Source organism: Ammospiza nelsoni, chromosome 1 (genome assembly GCF_027579445.1).
Source record: "Ammospiza nelsoni isolate bAmmNel1 chromosome 1, bAmmNel1.pri, whole genome shotgun sequence".
NCBI lineage: Eukaryota > Metazoa > Chordata > Aves > Passeriformes > Passerellidae > Ammospiza > Ammospiza nelsoni.
Window position 1 is genome coordinate 146576944 of NC_080633.1, and position 26086 is coordinate 146603029.

Below are 26086 nucleotides of genomic sequence, written 5' to 3' on the forward strand. Positions count from 1 at the left end.
TTGAGTGAGCAGAGATTTTAACAGCCCAGCTAAAGCTCACAATTGTCCATCTACAACTTCTTCATCTGAATCCTCCCTGTCTGCCTGGCCAAAACCTTGGTGTGCCAGAACTCCCTCCCCATTCATCAATGATTCTTGTGGGTCCTTTCAAGTCAGTATATCCTGTGGTTCTGTGATCCTGTGATTTGCTCAGTGAGGATCTGACTGACCATCCACTGCAAATACTGTCCTGTGCTGCAAATTCAACAGCAAATTTAAAAGAAGTACCTGTAAGTTGTAATTGGCCTTCCTTAAAAGCAGCTTTCACATACTAGAAAGGAGGGATTCTATGAACCTGACCATCATGAACCCTGCTCACATCCTCCCTGGAGGCTCAGTGTCAGGGATGTTCCAACAGAGGTCACCTTGGGCTGCATAAGCAACTTGAAGGGGACTTTTAAAGCCATTTATGTAAAACAGACTTTGCAGCAACTTGTTCTTTAGCAGGAAAGTGTGGCCAAAGAGGTGTTGTGTATGAGTCTGTGCTCTGATAAATTATGCTGCTAGAAACAAGAGATCACAGAAATTGGAAGCCACTAGGAAACCTGATTTCAAACAGTTTTCTGCAGATTCCTTTAGCTGAGCTGCCTGCAGTTCCTATACTGACCAGGGCAGAAGGCACCAAATGCAATTTGGCATCTTTTTGATTATGTGTGGTCATTATTTATTTGAGAAAAATTGCTCCAAAGCTGAAGTGCAATTGCCCTCCTCTCTCCCTTTTGCCCCCATCTTTATCTGTTATATTTTTAAAGAAGTTCCTCTGCTGGCTAGAAATCTGGAAAGTGCTTCCCTCCCCCCTCACCTCTTCCTCCCACTCAGTCTGGCTGAGGCATTGCTCCACACAAACACGTAGCCAGGGTTCATCTGTGTGTACCAGAATCCTTCCCATTCCATTTCTCACAGTCTCACTGAAGGAACATCCAACTCACATCTCAGCTGAACTTTTGAACCCACCAAGGCTGACATAGCTCAAAATCAAGCAGAACAGGCTGAAGGGAGCCTATCACTTTGAGGAGCAGCTAAGCAAGTGCAATTCTGTCCTCACTGATGTCTGATAAGGAAGAGCTGGTAAAAGGCCTGATCATTGTCTAATCATCCTCACACAGAAATATCATGTGCCCTCTGCTTGAAAGTGCACTTAAAAGTGTGTGTCTCTTTGCCCAGGGGCAAAGCAGAGCAGTGCAAAGCTGAGCAATTCACTGAAAGAAAGTCTGGTCCTTCAAGGCCCTGAATGACATGTGTCACTTGTGATTAGCTAGATGGCTGCTGTTTTTTTCTGAAGTTGTTGGTCATAAATGCTGGTCTTAGAACTTTGAACCAAGGAGACACAAAGTAATATTGCTGGTTGGCAATGTATACTCAGAGCTGACCACACCAACAGGACTGAGACCACGTTCCTGTTCTTGGACTCCTGGGCATAAAACACAAACACCAATGAAACAGAGACTTCAGGTTTCTTCCCTGATTTCTGTTCAGGCAGAGGAGACAAGGGTTGAATGGCTTCATACAAAAATTTCAAGGAAGAAGATGCCAGAGAGAGCATGGATAGGACACAAGCAGCAGTTTCTGATTGCAATCTAAAAGAACTTCTTTTGACAAATACTGGGTGTACCCTTCAGACAAAGCAATGGAGGGAGTAGGGACAGGAGAAGAGAGCAATAGGTAAGCTGATTGTAGCCCTTGCAGCAACACTGGACATGCTCTTTTTGCCAGCCATTTCAAAACAGTTGCTCAGAATCAAAGAGCCAGCTCTAAATCAGCAGTTCATTCATTTAATAGCTTTAGAGGCTGTTCCCTATTAAACAAGGCATGGTAAATCTGTTTCAGATTAGCAGAGCAAAAGAGTTACAAAAAAAATCCCACTCTGGTGTTAAGTTTTGGCCTGTACAAGCTGTCTCTCAAACAGATGCTGTGTCCATTCTGCTAAATATAAAATGGGCAGCCCCAGTGTCTGGCCCTGACCCCGAGTGACGTGGCCTGGCTCCAGTCTTTGGGTGAGCCCTCTGTGTCAGACTGACCCCACAAGTTGTGTGGCACTTGGCCCTGGCTCCCTTCTGTGCTGCAAGTGGTGTCCCTTCGGGTCCTAAGAGTTATCTTTATTTCTCTACTGTGTTTTTGAGTACAAAGGCTCTGAAAAAAAACTAAGGGCGGGGTTGCAACCCACAAGAGTGATGTATTCATGGCCTGAAGCTGAAGGCGTGTGTTGCATCCCCCGGGGTATGCATGAGGATGGGGCAGCCTTGGGAGGCTGTGTGGGCTGGAGTGTGGTCATCACAAACTGCTGGCAGCTCCTGGGGAGAGGGCAGCCCAGAGTCAAGGAGAAAAACAGAAATTCACCATGTGGCAAAGCAAGGGTATGAGCTCACACCCTGTCCCTTTTAGCTTGCACATCCAGAGGAACGGAGAAGGCTCCTCTGTGGGTTTTATTATCACAAGCATCCACCTGGAGTTAAACACTGAGCAGAGACAACTCCTGAAAACCTATTTAGCCCTCAAAAACTTGCTAATGAAGAATTACAGCAGGTGAAGCACCACCTCTTCTGACAGCCTCTGGGTAGGTGCAAAACATTGGGAAATTTCAGCTTCCATCTGCCTGAAACTGGGTGCCAAAAGGAAGGCAGTAGTCTCATTTCTCACAACAGCTGAAATGTTTGATATGTTTGTTTAACAGCTTTCAGTGAACTCAAGAACAGCTCTGATAAGTTTTTTTTTAACAGAATACAGACACTCCCATAAATAAAACATAACTGCTGTATTGTTATCGGAAAACAAATTGTAAAAGAAAAATGAAGAATTTCTCAAGATGCCACAGAATAGAGACATTTGCAATCCAAATCATACCTCCAGGAAAGCGTTCCTCAGCCTAAGGCCGAAAGAAGGAGAGAGTTCCTTGCGGTAAGAACCATCAAAGATGAGTGATGATTGCCAGGTTGATGTCTGCCATCAGCAAAGCATCCTGTTATTTATGGGAGGTTCCTGACATTTGTCCTTGGAAAAGGACAGCTGTTGGAGAGACTGGCTATGTGAATAAAGAGACAGTGAGAATATATCCTGTCTCAGGTAACATTTTTGACACTCTCACCCACAGCATTTTTATTTTCAAGTTGAGAAAGTATTGAAGGATGCATGAGTGTGCTTGAAAAAAGGCTGTGATACCAGGCCTGAAGTGTGTCAAAATCAGTGGCTTAACATCCAGCTGAAGGCCAGTAACAAATGGAGTATCAAGGGCATCCAGGATTTTTCAATGTCTTCATCAGTGATTTGGATGATGAGACAAGGGGTTTGCACCCTGCAGCAAATTCCAGATGATGCTTAGTGAGGGAAAATGATTGATCCCAAGTGGCAAAGCTTTAACCCAGAAGAACTTTGAGAAACATGAAAAGTGCCAAGAACTCCCTGAAATACTGCAGGGAGAAGTTTCAGGTTCTGTGCTGGGGTGGAATAACCCCACACATCAGCACAGGCTGGGAACTGAATGGCTGAGACTTTATAAAAGGGAATCTGGATGCCAAAATGTGTAAAGAGAAAATACTCTGCTCTCATTACAGGTGGTGCAAACAGCACATGGAGCTATATTAGGAGAAAGAGATTCAGGGAAATTATTGCTTCCTTTATTCACCCCTGGTGAGACCAGTTTTGGACTTACCAGGATGTCAAGAACTTTAAAAGCTCATCAAAGGGTTGCAAAGATAGTTATGGAAGGGCTGAAGATCCTCAAGGAGAAGGTCAGGGAGCTGAGCTTGTTTGTGCTGCAAGAGGAGACTCAGGATGGTGGAGCAGCAGCTGCATCTGTGTGAGGGGAAACTGGAGGGATGATGAGGACAAACCCTTTTTGGTAGTGGCAGAGAATATAAAGGGGAAACAGACACAAATCATGGCTTGGGAGGCTGAGATAAATCTGATGTTTAAGACAGTAACAAAAAGCTAAAGGAAACTGAAATAAGTTCTGCTCAGTGGAAGGAGCAGGCCCAAAGGAAAGGAGGGCATGGAGTAGATCACAGCAGTGCTGGGATCTCCACTGTAAAACAGAGTCAACAGTGAAGGGTGCCAAAAGGGCTTAAAAAGGTGAACTCTGGAGGCTCCACCTACTTGGAAAAATAAGCAGTTTCTGGACAGAAATTCTACTGTACAGCATGTTTCTGGATATGGGAGGAAGGCTTAGAGTTTAAAACCTAGGGAAAAATGAGAGGCATAAGGTCTCTGTTAATTTTGGAAGAAATATGGTTCTTTCTGACCTACTTCTTAATCTTCAGAACAAATATCTAATAGAGCAAACATCTGAGGGTCAATGTGGGCAGGTCAATGTCATTTAAAACCTGTAAACATCATATTCCTTTTTTGAACAAATAAGTGGTCAACACTACAGAACTACTGCTAAGGATGGGCTTTAGATGAGAAAACATTAGTTAAAGTTGTTGTTAGGAGGCAGCTGCACTGCCTTTTTCCAGCCCCAGTTGTCACTGGAAAGGTAAGAGCTCACTGTAAATAAAACTTGCTTCAGAGACATCAAACTGCAGAGCACAGGCTGGAGCAGGAAGGAATTCTGGTGAAAATGCTGAGGACAAGGATGTCACAAAAACTGGGAAATTTCAGGGCTGTGTTGAAGGGTATCCAATGAACAGAGACAGAAAAATCTTAAGGCCTGCCTTACTTACAAAAAGTACAGATCAAGCAGAGTAAGAAGGAACAACCAGAGCAGTGTTAACAGCAGCTGGAAAAATGCATCTTAAAGGGCTACTTGTATTTATATTCTATGAAGCACAGCCCTTATAGCTTGTATCCTAAATGGCCCTGATGGAAGATCCAGTACTGAGACATATAATTTCTCTTTAATTCACAGCTCATTTCACAGCAGGTGATGCCCAGCACTGATCACAGCCTGGGGGCAGGAGCTCCCACAGTCTGTAGTGAGTTATTCCTGCTGCTGCTTGCTGGTCCTCACTGCAGTGGGCTGATCACCAGTGGTGCCAAATGAAAAAAGCATCTTTTCAGGAAATGTATGTTGATCCCTGTTACCTCACTGAACTCTCTAAGTGTCTGCCAGCATGGCTGAGGATTGAATTTAGCTTTTCATCACCCAGAGCTGAGACTTAACATAAAAGGATGCAAGGCTATTAAACAGGTGTTTAATAGTGCACAGCAAAGCTTTACAAACGTGGCTAATTATTATTCATTAATTTTGTTGTTACATTGCTTGGTAGAGCTAAGGTTAGGTTAAGGCTGGTTTACTAAGTTGAGGCTAATTTGTTCAATTAAAGTTAATTTCGTAAGCTAAGGTTAATTTACTAAGTTAAGGTTATTTTACTAAAAATTAATCTTGAGAGACCTTTTGTGACAAAAATTACTATTGAAGTGGTGAGGAAATTCCCTATCCTTTTCTGCTTGAGAGCCAAGGCCAGAATATAAGACTGGAATACTTTGAGGTTGCTGGTAATTACAAGTACTGGAGCTAGCACAAATATTATTGTTGTGGGATGAGCAGATTCTGAGTGCACGTAGGCTTTGGGTAAAGGCCTGAGTGTTGTAATCCACCCACACATGGTCTGTGGCACTGGGCAGCCCTGCAGAAAGGGAGAATCCATCCCAGCAAACAGCACCATGTGTGGCGTTCACATTTTCTGAAAAATCCCTTTGCCTTTGATTTTTCTCCTGGGAAGCTGTGAAGCCTCAGAGAAAAAGGAAAACAACTCTTATCTCATTTGCTTCTCCTCTGTTGTGCTCACGTGGAATGTGTTTGGAGATTGTTTACCCACAGGTGGTTGTTTCATTGGTTTCTGCTGTGAGTTGTTTTGACTCCTTGGCCAATTGGGGCCAAGCTGTGTCAGGACTCTGGAGAGAGTCACGAGTTTTCATTATTATCTTTTTAGCATTGTCTAAGTATCCTTTCTGTATTCTTTATTTACTTAGTATAGTATTCTTTAATATAATATAGTAACATAAAATAATAAATTAGCCTTCTGAGAACATGGAGTCAGATTCATCATTCCTGCCTTCCTTGGGGCACCCACAAATACAATAACCATGGATAATGGAGCTTGGACACATCTGAGCAATGAAGGCAGGGGTCTGAGCAGGATGATTAATATAACATCACCCTGGGAGAGCAATGTGAACATACTGAAACAAAACAGTTCATGCTTAAAGGCCCTGTATCTGAAAAGTCTGCCTGTACCACACTCTGTGTCGTTTCAGCTCTGAAAGACCCTGAGCAAACTGATAAGGGAATAATTAAGAATATTTGTTAGTGACTGTAAGATTTCCTGTTAGCATGCTTTCCCTGATGGAATTCATTTATGGCTTTGTTTGTCCCACACATTGTAGGTTATCTATATCTCAGAAGAAGCTCTTTAAAAATTATCAGAGTTTAAAAGAGGGCAAAAATCTGTTGCAGTTTTTACTGTCAATTTTCAAACATGATATCTCAAGCTATATTTGGACAGCATTTCAAACCCATCTTGATAGAAACTTAAATAAGTTCTGAAAACAATTCTAAACTGAGAAAGGAAGCCTTGACCATAACTAGTTAACACATTTTAAAAATCATAATGATCCATCTGCAGCAGGATTTAAAATTGGGAATTACAGTAAAATTGGAACATGCTTCAAAAATTCTTTTTAGGTAGCATGGAAATAATAAAAAAACTTTACCTAGATTTTTTCACTGCAAAACCAGATATGCCATATCTGATTATTCTTGTTGGGTTATCACTGTCATTAGTTCCAGAACAGAAAAGCCCACAGAAGCCAAATGTAATGTTGTGTTCTTTCTGTGGCATTTGATGCAGGCTGGGAGAAGGAGCAGCTCTTGCCCCACGTCCCTGGGCAGCTGGGAAGCTGCTTTACAGCATTTTATTCTCAATGGTGAAAGGAGATTTTCTAGACCTTTCTGTCTGCCACCATTAGAAATTCAAGACAAAGGCTGAAAGCAGACTCGAGCTGCCTGAGACCCATTAGTGATTGGTTTTCATCAGGTTTTAGCTTAATCCTGGTCTTGGCCATGCTGAGAGCTCCAGATGCAGACATGAAAGCCAGAGCACATCTGTTCTTTCTCTGTGTGTATGATGGTTTTCCAGGTAGGGTCCCAAAGAATTCCTGAGATACCTGCAGGAAGCTCATCCAGGTCTGATCTCCCACCTCTCCATAACCTCAGGCAAGAGCTCAGGTTTCTCACTCACAAGTGATAAACACTCAGGTGATGGAGGAATCTGGTGGGTTCTATCCTCAAAGGACAAGATTTGTAACCCTATCTGCCTTATGATAAAGTCCTTCAGGGCTTTTTCTAGATGGGACAATCCACATCCTTGGTTTGGACCCTCCTTCAGGCAAATTTGCAAGAGTAGGTCATGAGAATTTCTGTTTTAGGGAAGGTGCTGTGGAAAATGGATCCTCACCTGTATCCAAGTGGCTTTACAGTAGTGTCCAGCCCTTGGGGACCAGCCTCTCAGTGCTGCAGGGTAGCTTGTGTTCTCTGCCTGTGTCATCACACAGAACCAGCACACTAAAACCCCAGGCAGGAAAAAAGCCCAAACAATGTCCCGTGATAACTGCTGGTACCAAAAGTGCCCTGGGTTCTGCAGCTGCCAGTGTCTCTTGTTAAAAGTTTGTCAAAGCAGAACTTTCCTCACCAAAAGGGGAACTGTCCTTTTCCCCCAGCAGCTGCAGTGTACTGAACTAGACATTTTTAGAGCCACATTGTCTGTGTGCCCATTGCCAACATCCAGCAGTTCTGTTATGTACTCAGGACTTTTCCTGGCCAAGTGTCAAACCTCCCTGGAATAATCTGAAGGGGCCTCAGTTCCAATGTTCCCTGGGACTGCAGAAAGGCTGAGCCAGTGCACGGAGCGAGATACTGAGCCTGCAGGTCTGGTAAATATTTAAGGATAACATTAACCACTATTTTAAAACACCTCTTTCTCATAAACACTCACTTGTGTTATGACACCCAAAGTCCTTTCTGCAGTTAAATAACAATAATGATTCATGGTTGCCATTGATGTGTGTTTCTGTTTAAATGCTTTAATCAGTTCCTTAATATAGGAGGTTTGTTTATAAAAGTGGAAAAGGAACAGCATATCTATCCCAGTCTGACTGATTGAGAAAGGATTTGAGGTGCTTTCATTTAAGAGGGAAACCTGGGCATCGTAATGTTCTTTGTTCAATCCTTTTTTGAATGGGAACAGATTCCTGTTTTTCTGGTCATAGAGAGAGGGATGGAGTAGCAGAAAGCATGAATAAAAAAGGGGTGGGAGGGATCTGGTAGCTGAGGTAAAAGTTAACTTCATCTTCTTTAGACTGTTTCTCACTTAAGGATAAACACATGGCAGAGCTGCTGGGTTTCAGAAACCTGAACTGCTTTTAAGATGAATTTAAGTCCAGGAAGCTCCACTGGCAAGGGCTCTGGACAACATGGGCACACATCACTGTGCTAAACAGACAAAACACAAGTAACTCTGGAAGCTGAATATGATTTTTCCTGCTTATTCCTTTGTGCTGAACCTCCTCATAGTGCAAATATTTAATTATTGCTTTGTGACCAGTTTATCAATGGTGTAAATGTTTCAAGAAGGAAAACAGCCTAAACATCACCAGAACATGTGGAGAAGGGAGGCTCAGACACCCTGGAAAATGGGATGTGACCCTTTAAAGGACTGAAAGAAGGTTTTCATCCAGCTTCCTATAGAAAGAGGATTAGGGAAGCTCAAGCGGTTTCTTGTTTTTGTGACCATTTAAACAGAAAAAAACTTCAGGAAAAAAAAGTACCAAAAGCAATGTAGTGCTGCATAAAAAGGGATTGTAAAAAGATATTAGATGGAAACACTACTGAAAGTACTGACTTACTGTAAACATTTGAAAAAACCAGGCTACTAGCCTTGAGGCTTTGAGTGAAAATCAAGGCTTTAGTCTATTGACAGGAAACCAGAGTTGGAAAGAAATTCACAGCAGTTCCAAATATTACTTTTTTTCCCCCTTAAAGTGAGAACGCTGCCAGCAGCTCTTAGTGGAAAGAATATGTATTTTCATATCATATTATAGAAAACTAGAGTTGAAGAGAACTCAGAATGGGAATCTGTGCCTCTTTGGAACAAGGGTCAATTAAATGTAGCCATTGCTTATCAACACTTTTTAAACCTCTTTTAAAATCCTCCAGAAATAGAGAACAAGCTTTCCTTCTAATATGTAACATTCTTGATAACATTTCCAAGTACAGGAAGGCCAGCAGTTTTCAGGCTTTCTTTCTCTGTGTGTTTCTGTGGTGTTTCTACTGGTTCTTTTGCCCTTTTAGTACAGAAAAGCACAACAAACTTTATTTTTAGAACATTTCCTCATAAGTCCTGTTGCTTAAAGGGCATGCCAGCATCACAGTTTTTCACTTTCTGTTTTCTTTACATCCTTTTTAACTTCTGGTATCCAAAGCTGGCACTGAAATCTGGAATTCAGAAGTGCTGAAGGGTCCTCTGGATTTGTTACTCAAAAGGGATAAATGGAGGGCAAAGTTTACCTCCTATGTCTGACTTACAGTAGCTCTGCTAATACAGCCCAGGGTGATGTTTGCTTGGTTTCCCAAATATCATCCTCTTTCATATTCAGTTCGTAGAGCCTATTCTCTGTTACTGCTGCCTTGAGAGGTTCTCTTTTCTCCTAATTAGTCAATGATTTCTGATTTCTACGTTTTTAATAAAGTCACTAACTTAGGCCCTTTCTTCTGCTTAATGACATCAGTTTGAGTGTTGAACCTGCCTGCACATGTTGATGCCCGTTGCTTGTGTAAATTGGATTTCTATTTTAGTGATATAAATCACAATCTGAAAGGAGCTATTTTGTGTTCCATCTCTGTTGGGTAGCAACTTTTACACCCTGCTATGAGCATATCACTGAATTTTGTGGTTACATTATAGCAGTTTTTGTAGACCATCTATACCAAAGCTTTATTACTAATGTAATGAATTACATCAATGCTTCCCTGTCATCAGCTGAGTGTGGTGGATTGAGCTTGGCTGGCCAGCAAGGGCCTATCAAGCTGCTCTTTCACTCCTTAGCAGGATGAGGGGAGAAAATGAGGTGGAAATTATGTGGGCTGGGATAAGAGCAGGGAGATCCCTCACCAGTTACTGCCATGGGTAAAACAAACCTGACTTGGTGAAAATTAATTTAGTTTATTGTTAATTAGCAACAGTGAGAAATGAATGGAAAACTAAAAGCACTTTCCCTCCATCCTCCTTCCCAGGCTCAGCTTCACTGCTGACTCCTCTACCTCATGCTCCTTCAGAAGCCCAGGGGGATGGGGAATGGATGTTGAGGTAAATTCATCACACATTCCTCCCTACGCTCTTCCCCAGCTCCAGCATGGAGTCCAATCACACAATTATTCTTCATGAACTGTTCCTCCATGGCTCCTTTCTACAGCCTGCATCCTTCAGGGCAAACTGCTCCAGTGTGGACTCTCCTCCTTGGGCCACAGGTCCTGCTAGAAGCCTGCTCCAGCCTGGGCTCCTCACGGGCTTCAGCTTCCATCAGGACACATCTCCTTGCTCTGGCAGGGGGGGTCCTCCATGAGCTCCAGGTGGATCTGTGCTCCATCACTGATCCCCATGGGCTGCAGGTGGATCTGTGCTCCATCACTGACCTCCATGGGCTGCAGGTGGATCTGTGCTCCATCACTGACCCCCATGGGCTGCAGGTGGATCTGTGCTCCATCACTGACCCCCATATCTGCAGGTGGATCTGTGCTCCATCACTGACCCCCATATCTGCAGGTGGATCTGTGCTCCCCCATGGACCTCCACAGCTGCAGGGGCAGAGCTGCCTCACCAAGTCTGAGCTCCTGGTGGTTCTGCTCCAGTGGCTGGAGCACCTGCTCCCCATCCTTCTCCATCAGCCTGGATTTCTGCAGGACTGTTTTTCCACATATTCTCTCTCTCCTCTTTCCTCTGGCTGCTGTTGCACAGAAGTTTTTTCCCCCTGTTTTAGTTCATTATCCCAGAGTTGCCACTGTTGCTGGTGGCCTGGCCAGTGCTGGGTCAGTCTTGGAGCTGGCATTGGCTCTGTCAGACAGGTGGGAAGATTCTGGCACCTTCTCCCAGAAGCATCCCCTGTAAACCCTGGACTTCCAAAACCTGACCACATGAGCCCTGCACCACATCAGAGAGGGAGCTAAATTCCATTAACATGCTTTGCTCCTGACAAAACCCTGCTGGCCATTTCTGAGCACTGTATTTTCTTCCAACTGCTCACAGGCCATTGCATAATTTATTCCAAGAGCTTTCCACATTCAACTGAATTCTTGGATTTGTTCCTCTTCCTCACTTCCACCTCCTTAAAGGCAGATAGGGCACTCACCCTCACCAGCCCTTACTGCAGTCAGCCTTTAAAGGCTCCCTCTTTCAGGGATTTTTCATGCAAAATCAAGTGAAAAAGAGCACAGTTGGTGACACACTTGCTGGCTCCAACTGGACATCTCTGTATTCCTCATTCTTCCTAAGGTTTTTATTTGGCTGGAGTTCATGAGTTGTCTCTTTCCCCAATCTATACAATGCCTGTTCCACACTGGAATTCTGCAAAAGGAGTCAGAGGTTTTGGCACGCTCTTGATTGATTTTTGATAACACAGCTCCTGCTGTAACAGCCTGCCATTTGTCATAACCATTCAGTGAGCAACAAAAGGTCTCTGTTAAATGTTTAATGCCAGGCATGATCCCAGCAATCAGGGCTGCTAGACTTACAAGAATATGAAATATATGAGGTAGGAAGAAGACAGAGGAAGAAAACTCAAGAGACAAAATGTGGAGTTGTTGTCTGGGTTCTGTATAAATATAGCTGGAGGCATTATTGTCTTTCAAAGTGTAAGACTTTCCCTTTTTGATAGAAATAAGAAATTGAATGAGTATGAATATTCCACTTAGCAAAATAAAAACTGCAAATCACAAATATATTTTATTTTACTCTCCATAAATATGCTTGATTCAAAACAATCAGCCATTCCCTAGAATAGTTCCATGTAAAAAGAATCAATTATAGCAAACCTATTGGTTAAAATTTAACTTTTGTTATTGGAAGGCAACATTGGCAGCAACAGTGACATTTTTTTCCTCCAGCACTTCTGCTTTGCAAAACAGACTAAAATTCCACTGCAGGCCAGAGTCATCCACCATCCTTCCTCATCTGTGCTGGCCTTAAAAAGTTTCATAAAAACTATATAATGAAACTTGATTTATAGACATGTTTTTTGTTTGGTTGGGATATTTATTTGGGAGGGATGGAGACATTTGGAACATATTGCTGTCTCAATGTGGAAAATAATCATCCTTGACTCTCCAAAGATATCATAAAAATGTGGAAAAGTGTTCAGAGTGCTTTGAGTTGATCTGAAGAAGCCCTTTAAAGCTGCAGCATGTCTAGTAAGTGTGGTACAGATAATTTCCAAGTAACAAAAAATAAAATCTTTGAATCAAAGCTGAGGTGAAAAGTCTTCAAATATAAATTCTTACAACCCAAATTCCAGTGAAGTGTGGAAGCCATTAGCATAAAACCTCATTTCAGAGGATCTAGAACTGTAAATAGTGCCCAGTAAATAGCAGCAGTTTATGTTTGTATCACTAAATTGTGCAACTGAGGAAGGATTCAGCAATTGATGGCAACCTATATTGTCCAAGAAAAAGCAAAATTCCCTTTAGAATGCTATTATTGCTCAACCAAGTCTTATTTAAATTAATTATCTTCCCAAAGGAATAGGATTTTGTGACCTTTTCAGGACATTATAATAAAGTGTGCTTTGTTTATTGAGTGTTTTTGAAACAGCTTGGACCAAGATGCAGTTTTGCTCTAATAAAATGTAGCTGGAGCAGCTCCATTACCCTCCCACTCTCTGAAGCCCACAGGACTAAATGGGTGTAACAAAATGAAGTATTTGGCCATTGACCTGTGAGTCCAGTGACTCATCCTGGGTCACATAAAGCTGGTTCCCAGTTAGAGCTGTAACAGAGGGCTGTGCTAATGCTGAGCTTCCCTGCTGCCCCACAGAGTGTGAGGGGATTCAGGGGAAGGGACCTTTCCTGTGCATTCACAGAACCACAGATAATGATGGAGGCAGGAAGGAATTTCCAGAGGTCACCTGGTCCTTCCCCCTGCTCAGGCAGGAGCCCCCAGAGCTCAGGATTGCCCAGGATTGGATCTGGCTTTTGTTACCCTTAAAGGGAGATATTCCACCAGTGCCCTGGGCAGCCTGTGCCAGAGCTCAGTCACCTGCATGGCAAGGAATATTTCTTATATCCATGGAATTATCCTGTCTTTCAGCTTGTGCCAATCACCTCTGCTCCTGTCAGACTGAGGAGAGGTGGAGGAGTGAGAAGAAGAAGGTTTGGAGACTGGAAAGGCCATGTTGAGCTGCCAGCTGACTTCTCCTCCAAAGCCAGTATTCAGGCTTCATGCTTCTGGAATTTTTTCCTGTGACAAAGTCCTTGCTTATGGGGCTGGAAAGCTGTGGGAGTTTTGGTTAGAGGGTCTCAGGACCCATCGAGCTGGCTCAGTGTGGAGCTCACTGGTTTTTCAGATTCCCAAATTGCTGGTGCTCTCCACAATGCACAGACAAATAGAAAAACCTCCATCTGAGCAGTTCTGCCCAGGTCTCATCCCTGAGTTTGCTCATTCCATAGGAGCCTGACTGTGCTCCAGCAGATGAGCCATGCTGCTGTGGGAAGGGAGGAAGGGCAGGGATGTCTGGGGTGAAATCCATCCCTATGTTTGTCTGTCTGCATTTTTGTGCTATTCCCATCTCCATTTCCTTTCTGAGGCCCTCTCACCTGGGCTGTGTGGAAGCACAGTCCCTCTCCATTCACACAAGCAGAGAATACTGTATGATCCCACAGATTTTATTTTAGGATTTGAGGATTCCATTACTTATGAGGATTGCCTAATCCAACACATCAGCCAGCCAAATTGGCCAAGCATGTTACTGGGGGCTTTCCTATTTTGCTCAACCAGGGAGCTAAATGTTTTCTCTGCCTGGAAAATTTATCAAGAAATATTGTTTCAGAGAAAATGTTTTCGAAGCATCATCCCAAGTGGGGATTAGACTTGTTTTAACTAGGGTAATCTGCAATTGGAAAGCTGCACAGACATCTGAGAGTGTCTGGTGATATGTGGAAGCAAAAAGGTGAGACTGACTCATAAAAATGCACTTGGGGCTGTTTTACAACAGCAATTCACAGAGCATCTGATCCAAAACAAAGTAGGATTTGCTTGCCTGCAGGGATCTCTGTGTATATACAGAGGAAACAAAGGGCTTACATCTTTCAACACAAAATATTTCTGTATAAATAGCTCACAGGAACGCAGCTAATCTCTAAGGCCTTCTGTCAACCAGCTGCAGAAGAGGGAGGAAAGGAAAATCATTTAGGGAAGGGTATCTTCAGCATGAAGGGTGGGCTTTTTTGTAGCCAAAAAGGCCCATACTTGGTGCTTCACTTTTGAATCTAAAAATTCAGAAGAGGGGTGATTACTTTAAGCAGAAGAGCCTCCTTCAAAAACCAGGGACTGTGTCTTGTCTGTCCCTGAGACTGTGGTGTGAGTTCTGAACAGTTTGATCTCCCACCTGTGCTCTGGTGTTATATAAAAATAAAACTTATCCAGAGAAGAAACTGAGGCAACTCAAACTCTGACTGCCCACACTGCAGGACTATTTCTTCTTTCCAGGATCTGTTAGAGAACAGCCCAACCAGCTCTGCCCAAGACAAAAGTTTGGCTTGGTGTGGGTAGCAGCTCCCCCAAGAAGCCTTCCCCACATGCAGTGAGGGTGAGACCAAGCCAGGTGCCTTACATTGTCTTTGTCATCATCCCTGCTGTGTTTCAATCCCCAGGCTCCTGTGCTTTCCTTAGGAATGCACCCTCAGGTTCATATTCTACAATCACCACCCTGGTGCACCTTGTGACAGGACACAAGGATCAGTTCCTAGAGGAAATAAGTTTTTGGTGCCCCACAGGGCAGCAGAGCTGATTGCCTGATGCATGGGCCACTTTTCAGTGAAACTGGGGCATTTGGCAAATTCTATCTGTCCATCTGCTGTCAGACACAGAAGAATGTCTAGGAGGGATGCAAGGAAGAAAACTGTCTGCAAGTCAAACAAGGCCCCCAGGTAGTATGGCTTTATGGTGTGTACTCACATTTAAGGGGCACAGCCTTGTAAGGACAGCCTAACATTTCCTTTCAAACAGAAATACAGAACTCTGGAAGGCATGTAAGCACAAATTTGAGAGCTAACCTCACAACCTCATTCTTATGTGCTAGGGTAACAAGGTGTACAGATCTGGGGTCAGCTCCTCAGGTTACTCAAACCAGAGGACTGAAAAACCTCAGAGTATTGAACTTCTGATTTTCAAATGTTTGTGAAAAAAATTAATGGAAATCAGAAACAGATTTTCACAGGCATGGGGAAGAAGAAGGAACAGGCTGCTTTTGGGGAAGGGAGGTGCCTATTTTCTAGATACATGTGCAAACCACATGTTTTTCTCAGCAGTTTTTCAAGACCATTTAATTGACAACATGTTAGCCTGGGAAAGAAGAACAGCTTGCAGAGAGTTTAGAAACACCTTTCCCATGGACACCTTGGCTCTTGGTGTTGCTGTTGAGCAGGTAAGCAGTGCCATGGCACTGTGGCCCAGAGATCTCAGCATCTGTGGGTGCAGGGTCAAGGTGGGGACACCCCTGGCAATCAGGGGGATTGATCTCAGCTCTTCCTTTTGCCAGGACTGTCACTGTTCCATGCAATGCAAAGCAGCCAAGCTCATTCCCCAGGTGGGCAGCCAATGGAAGGAGGTGGTGTTCATGCCTCAGTGACAGTGTGGCTGATATGGTGATGGCTGCAAGCACAATGAATTGCTCAGGAGAGAGGTGAAAGATGGTTTCTGCCAGCTTAGGTTTTCTCCCTCTGATGTGCACACACCCTGAGGCAGTGGGCAGGGATGCCTACATTTGAGGAAAGGCCAGGAAAAGCTTGTTGGTCTGTGTAATATTTCAGCTGCACAGGTACAAGAACTGTTCTATGCACAGCAGAAATATTGTGGAAAGTAGCTGACCAACCACACTCTGAGATGGGCTCTAGTTGTGCTTGAATCCCAGGGTTTTCCCCATCACAGACATGATGCTCCATGGTGGTGTCGCAGACATCTTTTATGAAAAATCCTTTCCTTAGGATTTTTCCTCCTGAGAAGCTGAGAGGCCTCAGGAACAAAATGTAAACAATGATTATCTGCTGCTGTGGAATGCAACAGGTGGATCTGTGATTGGCCCATGTTGGTTGTTTCTGATTAATGGCCAATCACAGTCAGCTGGCTCAGACACAGATCTGAGCCACAAACTTTTGTGATCATTCTTTGCTATTCTATTCTTAGCTAGCCCTCTGATGAAACCTTTTCTTCTATTCTTTTAGTATAGTTTCAATGTAATATATAACATAAAATAATAAATCAAGCCTTCTGAAACATGGAGTCAGAGCCTCATCTCTTCCCCCATCCAAGGGGAACACTGTCACATGGTGGGATTCTGTATTAACTCTGGTGTTTAACACAAGGCACCAAAAGCACATTTCATCATGCAGTGAGAGGTGAAGCAAAACAAAACCAACCTCTCTTAGAGGACCTGTGGCCAGTCATTGGCCTCAGGAGTGCCAAGGCTCAGGCCTTACATGCCCAACCTCACCATGAAATCCAGACATAAGATTCCATAAACAGTGCATAAACATGATCTGAACATCCAACACAAGCACTGCCACCTGACAGGAACATGAAGTGCATGGCTTTGCTGCATTGCTGTCCTACCCTGGATTGATCTGCCTGAAGCAGAAGAGAAATGGAGCTATCACTGTGTGCTGAGGACACAGAGCCTTCTCCTGAGAGCAGGTGACTGCTGATGACTCCTGTGTATGGGGTTTCCTTTTGGAGCCAGGCACCTTCTGATCTTGGCTATACCCTAACCCACACTCCAGAGGAGTACTGGAACAGAGTCCCATTCAAAAATTACTGTTTAGGGTATTTTTAGGGTATTTTACAGACAGGCAGAGGATGTGCTACACAAAAGGTGTTCCATATAAAGGATGTCTGTCATTATTCATGGTGTAGCAGTGTTTCTGGGGCAAACAAGAGTCATGCAGAAGAGCTGTGAAACAGTCTGAGGGAGATTCTGCCTGCCTTTCCACCATGGCCCAAATGGAACTTTGAGTGTTCTTCTCCCTACTAGATCCCAAGGTCACAGGATTCAGTCTCCCCAGGCTGTGCCAATTATCAAGGCTCTCCACTCACAGCTTGGAGCACAAGGCTCTGGGGAGCTGCAGGGGTTGAGCAAAGTGAGGGAATGAAAGGTTTCTTTTATTTTTTTTTTATGCTTTGGCTGGTGGTTTTACACATTTTTGAGATCTCATTGGACTCTGCTGTGTCCACCTTCCTTCCCCTGATATCCTGGCTGTCAATGACTGCCCTACTGGCAGAGCAGTATGTGGCAGCATTCTTCAGTCATCTGCTCATGAAAATCAGCTCAAGCTGAAGGATAAAAGTAATTCAGCTGGTTTTCCATGAGAAAAAGAAACAACAGTCCCTCCCACAAATGCATCATCCAGTAAACTGGCAGTGGATGATCAGACTCCATCTAGGAGGAGTAACCACTGATACAAGTGCATCCTAGCAGTGTGTCTAACCAGATAGACATTTCTGCTTGGGTCTCTCTCAACCTCTCCTCTGCCTAAACACTCCTCTGGGAGAGTTTCCAGGAGAAGCAAAACCTAAAAGAGATCAGACATCCTTTCCTGCCTATGCATTTGTTACTCAAACACACTTCAGAAGGAGATCTATTTCAGTTGAGATCATCTGTCCAGGGCAAGACTCTTTCAGAGAGCTTTGCTCTGCAGGTTGGTTTGAATCATCTCCTAACAGCTCTTATGCCATGGCACTCACTTGGAAAACTGATCCCTAAACATTCCAGCTCCTGGTCAGTTGACAGGACATTTCTTTCAGTTCCCATTGAAATGTGCACATGTGTTCTTCTCCTTGGAGTCTGCACAAAGCCCTGCATTGTGGGCTACACTGAATGCTAAAACCAGTACAGTTGGCTTAAACTTGCCTTTTTCAAAGATTTGCCCTGCCTCTTTTGAGCAAAACAAAGCCTTTTGTATTTTTGAGGCCAAAATGGTTCAAGAAAGGCAACCACAAGGCATTAAGAGTGCCCAGCTCCTCTCCCATGGCAATTTGGAATCCATTTCCCAGCCCAATGTGAACACAAGGGACAATCATATGGAACTGTCCTGCATAATTTGCTTTAGGAGCATTGCAGAAAGGAATAGCTGAGAGCAGAGGTGAATGTTCATTCCAGTTCTCCTGCCAGTCTCCAGAGCTGGTAGAAGAGAAGGTTTCTTTCCCCTTCCCATGTGTTGATTTACCCTCTGAGCCTCCAACACATTCATGATTTTCATAAAGACTTTTGGCAATGAGCAAGGTGAATACACTGGAATTAGGAAAATACCTTTTGAATTCAAGATGGGATTGATGACATTCTCTGGCAATGAAACAACAGAGGTTTGCTAAGGGAGGGGGGCAGGACAGGAAGTGAAAAATGCATTAAAAATAAGATGCAGGGAAGAGAAGATCTGGGAGGTGGTGTTGCCTCTAGATTGTGCCAAGCACAGGCACAAACAGATGCCTGTAGTAGCAATGTTTTGCTTTCTCAATCAGCCTGACCACAGAACTGGTTCAGTGACTGGTCTGTGTGAAAGGCAAGCACAGAGGCTCTAAAGAACCAGTTCCCTATGAGCACTACGTGGTGCCAACAGCAGCACTTGCCCCATCCGAGGGCAGCACTGGCAGTGCATGGGGGTGGGACATGAACAAGCAAGGAAAGCTCTTATCACAGTACCGAGTAATAAAGCACAGGAAGTTCCAGTTGTGCCTGTTTAGTTGCCTGGCACCTTGTCCTGAAACCAGTCCTCCCAATCTGCCCTGGGTCCCAGCCAAACCAGGGGGTGGTTCCCTTTGCATCAGGGACTTTCAGTGCAGAAAGCCTCTAGCAGAGAGCCTGCTGCTCCTCTGAGGCACAGGAGGACATGCTCCACTGCCCAGGGTCCTTACAGCAGGTCCATAAAAGATAACAGTACAGTCACTCAGCACCAAGGGTCCAAGCAAAGATCCAGCATATGACCTGAACTTGGATGAGAAATGTTTCCCTTATTTGTGTCCTGACAAGATGTCAATTTGCAAAATGTGGTGTGAATTCTGCCCCTGTTCTGTGTGTATGGATGTAACTGGGGTGGTGCACTATGAAGTGTGCAGCCTGGGGGGCTAAGCCATCACTTCCCTAGGGACAAGTTATAGGGAGGTTAAAGAAAGGCAGAGCTTAAGTGTTTAATTTTTGCAGGACATACGAGCCTGTGTTCTGTGCCAGTTCATCTAAAAGAAATAATTATTCATGGCTTTGCTGCAGAAAGGCAGCAGTGAGTGCCCCAGACACGGAGGAGGTGCTGGGGCAGCAGCAGCAGGATGTCCCTGGTGCTGGCTCACTGCTCACTGCTGTGCAGAGCTGCCCAGGCTCCTCTGCCTGCCCTGGGCAGCTCCTGCAGGGCACAGCCCCTCCCTCCTGGGGCTCTGCTGGGCTGGGAGGCAATGTCAGGAAAAGGGAATGGGAAAGGCATTTGGGAAAGGGTGGTAAGGGGGAGCTGGAGCAGACCCTGAGAGGAGGCCAAGCCAAGCAATGATCTGACCTAAAGCTTTGCCCTTCACAGGGGCAGCACCAGGATTGGTGCTGAACTCCCAGAAGAGTCCTGGAGGCGAGAGTTCTGCCTTCAGTGGCTGCTAATGACTAGCTGACAAATTCGGGACAAGTACCTTTGTCTATGCAAGGTGGCATTAGAGGGCCCATGTCATTAATGAGGCTGGAAATGGTCTAGTTTGCTGACAAAGCTGAATCACCAACTGTCCTCACTGCAGAGTGCTGTACCAGGTCTTATAGTTGAATACAAATTATAGTTTGTTTGTTTGTTTGATTGTTTTTTAATCCATTCTGTATTTAGGTTATAAATAGATATGTTGTGGTTGAAAGCTTCATCTCCCCCATTTACCTATTAAAGTCATATTCCATAACTTGGAGAAAAATAACTCACTGCAATGCAATGACTAAAACACTCCTTTCAAAGCACTTTAACATGTCTGCACATTTCTCAGCTGGGAAAATGCATTATTCACCCATGGTATGGTTAGATAACCTAGGGTACATGATTGCAAAGGAACCAGTCCATTCTGAATGAGTACATCTCCTAACTGGAAACACCTTAACCTAATAAAACAGACTTATGAAACTATAGACTTATAATTTACCCTAATTAGCCAGGGACAAACCCTCTGGCCTTTGGTTTGTTTGCTCTTTGCATCTGAGCTTCCATTTTGTTCATGCTGGGTGCTGTGTAGACATTCATTTTCAGTGAATCAGTGAGAGAACCATAAGTCATCCAGGATGACTGACTCACAGTCCCATGATTTTTAGCAACAGACATAGTGGATGGTTTTAGATATGCCTAATAGCACCATTTCACTGGCACCAACATTTTAGGAAAAAGCAGATCAACTGCTCAGAGATACTCCCCTCCCATTAATCAACAACACAGTGGAGTCTCATTCACCAGACAGTAAGAGCAGCAAGTCACCTGAATCCCTTTGATTGGCAGCTCAGCTATAAAAATCTTTAATCAAACTGAACTATTTTTCTCTGGGCTTTTTTGCTTCAAACAGCTTTAAAGCACAAGATACAATTCATCCTAAACAATCCTGGGAGAAAGTAAACATGCTGTGAATTATTAGCTAACTTGACCTCCACTTTCTAGTGGAACAATGTCTTTTATGTGAAAAGTTGGAAAACACCAATGAGAACTGATGTGTGACTGCAATTAGCATTGCTGATTACTGTTGCTGTTTTGCCACCCACATCCTTTAGGAGGCTGCTAGAAAAGTTATCTCTTTTCAGAGCTCAGTTAGCCCTGCTATCACATGAGGTGCACAGGTCATGGCTTTCACCGTGGCATGGCACACTGAACTTCCATGCTCTGCAGTATTTTGTGCACAGGCCTGTTTTTTTCCACTTGGACAGCAGCATGCCAGATTTAGTTATTTGATTTACTCCAGCAAGAGGACCTTGACCCTCTTTGCCACTGCTGGTTGAAATGAAATGCTGTCTGCAGTTGCCAAGGATGAAACCTAAGTGAGGAAGCTCAGTTAGGAAAAGAAGGCCTGGTAAAGAAGAACAGTGGAGATTTGGTAACGACCTGAAAGCAGTGCTGACATGACATGGAACTGATCAGTGTCCTGCAAAAAGGAGCTTCCCAGAAGGGCCCTAAAGCAGTGCCTTGTATCAGAAACAGAACCAGGACCAGGGATCAGGACCAGGGCAGTGATCAACCCCCTGTACTTGACACTGATGAGGTCATACCTCAAATCCTGTGCTCAGTTTTGGGCCCCTCACTACAAATAAGATATTGAAGCATTGGAGTGTGTCCAGGGAAGGGTAATATGGCTGGGGAAGGGTCTGGAGAGTAAATCTTGTGAGGAGCCCTGCAGGGAGCTGGGGGTGTTCATTCTGGAGAAAGGGAGGCTCAGGATAGACCTTATCACTTGCTACAACTCCCTGAAAGAAGATTGTGCTGAGGTGGGAGCTGGCTTCTTCTCCCAAGTAGCAAGCAATAAGACAAGAGGAAATGGCCTCAATTTAACCAGAGGAGACTTAGTTTGAATATTAGGAACAATTTCTTTGCTAAAGGGTTGTCAAGCCTTGAAACAGGCTGCCCAGGGAAGGAAGTCTGTTAATGGAAGGAAAGGAAGGGGAAGGAAAGATATTTATTTATCATCATAAATCACTCCAGGATTCATCATCTGTCCTAGAGTGATTAATGATGATAGTCTAATCCCATCCCTGAAGATATTTAGGAGATGTGTAGATGTGGCACTTGGGGATGTGGTGTAAAGGTGATCATAGTGGTGCTGGTTAATGGTTGGAGTCAATGATTGTTCAGATTTTTCCCAACCTTAAGGATTCTGTGATTCAATGATTGTATGACTGAGGTGTCAGGAGGTAAAGGGTGGAACAGGGAGAAAAAGCAGGTAAGCATGAGCTAAACAAGAGTGGAAATGCAGGAAAGGCTTTGGCAAGGTCAATGAACTTTACTGGAGCAAGGGCTTTGAGCACATGGACAGGAGGATGGTGAACAGAAGGAATCCTTTGGACTTTGTCCATTGGCATTATATGAGGATGTGTACTTGGGAGTGTGCCACTGGAAGTACTGCACATGTTTGGGAATCTGGTGGGCAGCACAGGGACATCTTTTTTCTCCTGGCAGAAAGAGGGTTAATTTGGACTTTGGAAGGGCTGAGAGAAAGTGGACTCGTGGACAGCGATGTCAGTATGGATGTGGATGTAGCACACAAATAACACTCAGACCAAATAAATGCTCAAAATATTTACACAGCAGTGACACTGCTATGACAGCAAAGGGACAAAGTCATATGGTCTGGGGGCACGTGCTGTTTGTTCAATGTTTGTGTGAGACAGGCATTAACAAATTAGGCATGAATGCAGGAGTTTGTAAGATATGAACTATTTGTTCCCACAGAGAGCTGCTTTGGGGTGAGCATGGGAGCCTTAATCCACAAGGAGCCTCAATCCACATGGAGACCTCACCACAAACACCTGACCATCACACTGCCCATGGGACTGCCAGCAGACCCTGTGCCTCCAAAGCAAACAGCATTCAGGCTGCCTGAAGCCATATTAAGCTTTCTAAAATCACAGAATTGTTTAGACTGGGAAAGACCTGCAAGATTATTGAGTCCAACCATTAATCCATCATTGCCAAGTCCATTGCTAAACCGCATCCTTAAGTGTCACATCCATGTCTTTTGAACATCTCCAGGGATGGTGACTCTACTACTTCCCTGATCAGCATGTTCCAATGCTTGGCAACCCTTCCAGTGAAGAATTTTTTCCTAATACCCTGTCTAAAGCTTGCCTGGTACAATCTGAAGCCATTTCCTCTTCTCCTATCACTTGTTACCTAGGAGAAGAAACTGACTCTCACCTGGCTGCAATCTCTTTTCAGGGAGTTGCAGAGAGTGAAAAGGTTCCCCTGACCCTCCTTTTCTCCAGGGTAAATAACCTCAAGAGTTGGATGGGTTTAAGGACACCAGTTAAGATGTCTCTAGCCCTAATCCTCCCCAGCTCCTGCTGGGGAGGTGCTTCTGCATTTGCACACTGGATGTCTGCAAAGCATCCCTGTTACACCTGGTACACCCCAGGAAGCAGCCAGACTCAGATGGACACAAACAGCTGATAGCTCATCCTGGGAAGGTCCAAACACAACATTAAAGTCAAATACCAACAGGGAGAAAGGACTTTGCTTAATGATATACTCCAGCTGCTGGGTTTTTTCAATGATGTGGAGATCTCTGTATATCAAAAACAATCAAGGGATTTCCCCCCTCCCCCTGCCTTTCCTTCTTATGAGTGAAAAGTGGGTCTGAAATTTTCCCAGTGGAAAATAAGGTTGAAAAGAGAAGATGGTTTAACAGAGCCAAGGCAAAAGAACAGGTCAGCAGAGAGATAAATATTTGAGTAAAAACATTTATCATGCTAAAAACACTACATTTACTAAGAGAAAAACAATTAGGCAATTCACATTTTGCAGCAAAAATAGTAAATCAATTGTTTACCTTTAATCACTCATGAAGGCCAGACATAGCTGGTCTCTGCCCTATATAGGATTTCTCAATGCCAAAAAGAAGGAATATTAAATCACATCCTTCATGGCCAAAAAGATGCCAACAAGACATGTTTTATTGTGTTATGCTTGTTGCTCAGCTGTTTCCAAACCCTTAAAAGAGAATTATTAATTAAAGGGAGTAACTATTGCTTGGTAGAACTGATGATTTGGAGACAACAGATCCAAAGTCTTTCTCCAGACCTGCTGTTGTCTTTTTCTGTATTTTCTTGGCAAGCAATTCAGTCCTTATGAGTTTCAGTTTGTCTGTCTGTAAACAGAGATAACATCTGCCCACCAGTATATTAAACAAACTTGGCTTTTCTATCCATTCACATTTCCTTCCCTGTCCATGAGCAGCCTGGTTCTGCATGTAGATCACCTCTGGTCAATAAATTTCTTTACATGTGCTGTTTACAAGCACTGTCTTTGTTATCTAAAACTAAAACACTGAGAGTGACAACTATTTTGGCTCACTAGCCCCATTTTTCTGTAATTCCAGAATATTATACTAATCCCTCTTGGGCACACTGGGGATTGGATGGGGTGATGTGCCAAACATGAAATGAACCAAATAATTTCATTGACATCTTATTTAAAAATATGTCACTTGCATGTCTGCAATGGGTTAGTGCTGCTGAATGAGAAACAAGTTAGTTACTGACTCCAGGGCCACAAGCAGAGCAGTTCACCACCACTTTGCTCATTCACAGTTCAGGCCTAACAGGCAGAAACAAAATCATAAATGCTCTCTACTCATTTTGAAGAGTAATGATTAAAATGCTAACAGAGATGAAAATCCTACCTTCTTCTGCACCGCAGTGGAGGAATGAACAGGGGCAAATAGATGCCACTCTTTCATCCACACCAGCTGGAGACTCTCCAAATCTGGTGCTTAACAGAGTGGTAAGCAGAGCATCAATTAAATAGGACATGGGCACAGTGTGTACACTGTGACCCAGAGAGGTCAAGCTCCCAGCCCTGTTCTGATGCTGAATTGCTGTGGTGCATCTTGCAGGCAGATTCCCATTGTCACCTCACTAGGCAAAAAAAGGAAGGCTCTGCCTATATTTCTCTGCCTTCCTTTGTGTTTACATTTTGTAGTGCTAGTCAAATTTAAGGGCAGCTCATGCTGTGGCTTTGGAAGTTGTGAGACTTACAAACAGCCAATAATAGATAGACTTGGTGTTTGTTTTGTATTTCTGGGTCAATGGTTTCCTTCTGTAGGGAAGGAAAATTTTCACACGGTCACAGATTTGATCTTTAAGGAAGACGTCTTTAGAAACTGGTAGTTAGACTAAAGTTTTAGCAGTCACAACACTGTACACAAAACTGTTTGGTTTTACTGCACTTGCCACAAAATGCATCCACAGACTCATACAGGTCGTGCTCAGGGTGTAGGGCTTTGATCAGAAGTGTCTTTTTGTAAATCACCAGGGTTCAGGTTATTTGTTACAGACACGTAGAAAATTCATTTCACCTCATTTTAAACTGAGTATCCTAAACATATCCATAATCACAATAAACTTGCAAGGCCAGAAAATATTGTAACCTCCATTATATAATTAAAGAAACTGAGGCAAGAACAATCTGTCAGCAACATTCCAAAATAGCAGGTCCCCAAGAGAGAGCTTAGACAGAAATTGGATTTTAAACCCAAGGAGATATCCACAAAATAACCACTAGGTAACTTTGATACTTAGGATCCCAGAACTTCCATGGCATTACTTTCAAACCTATGGGCTGCAGCTCTGAGGGTGTCTGCAGCAGTCAGTGGGCACCCAAGTCACCACAGCTCCTACACTAGCACGGCTGAGCCCCTGCAGCACCCAGCTGGACATGAACAAGTCCATGTTTTGCCCAATAACTCAGTGTCAGAGTGTGCAGAAGGACCCATGAGTGTCCCTGCTCCTCTAGCCCAAGGGGGCTCTGCTGTCCCTGGTGGGGAGGGCAGGCTCATGGGAGGGGGCATTAAAGCTGGGACAAGAGAAATAAAGAATGTGAGTAAAACAAAGAATGTGAGCCTCTGTCCGCCCTGTGGGTGAGGATGTACTGCCTAAAATGAAAAATTCAGGGAGCTACAGAGAGTGTTAAGAGAGAGCAAGATATTCAAGGCAGTAAGGAAGGTTCCTATCCCTGAGCAGACAAACTAGTTTTCCATTTGCTTCTTGGATTGTTTATGCATTTTTCATTTTAAAAAGTCATTGGGGGAAAAAGTGATAGCAGGCACACAAGAACCATAAAAAAATTATTTCCAGGGAAAACCTGGAGTAAAAG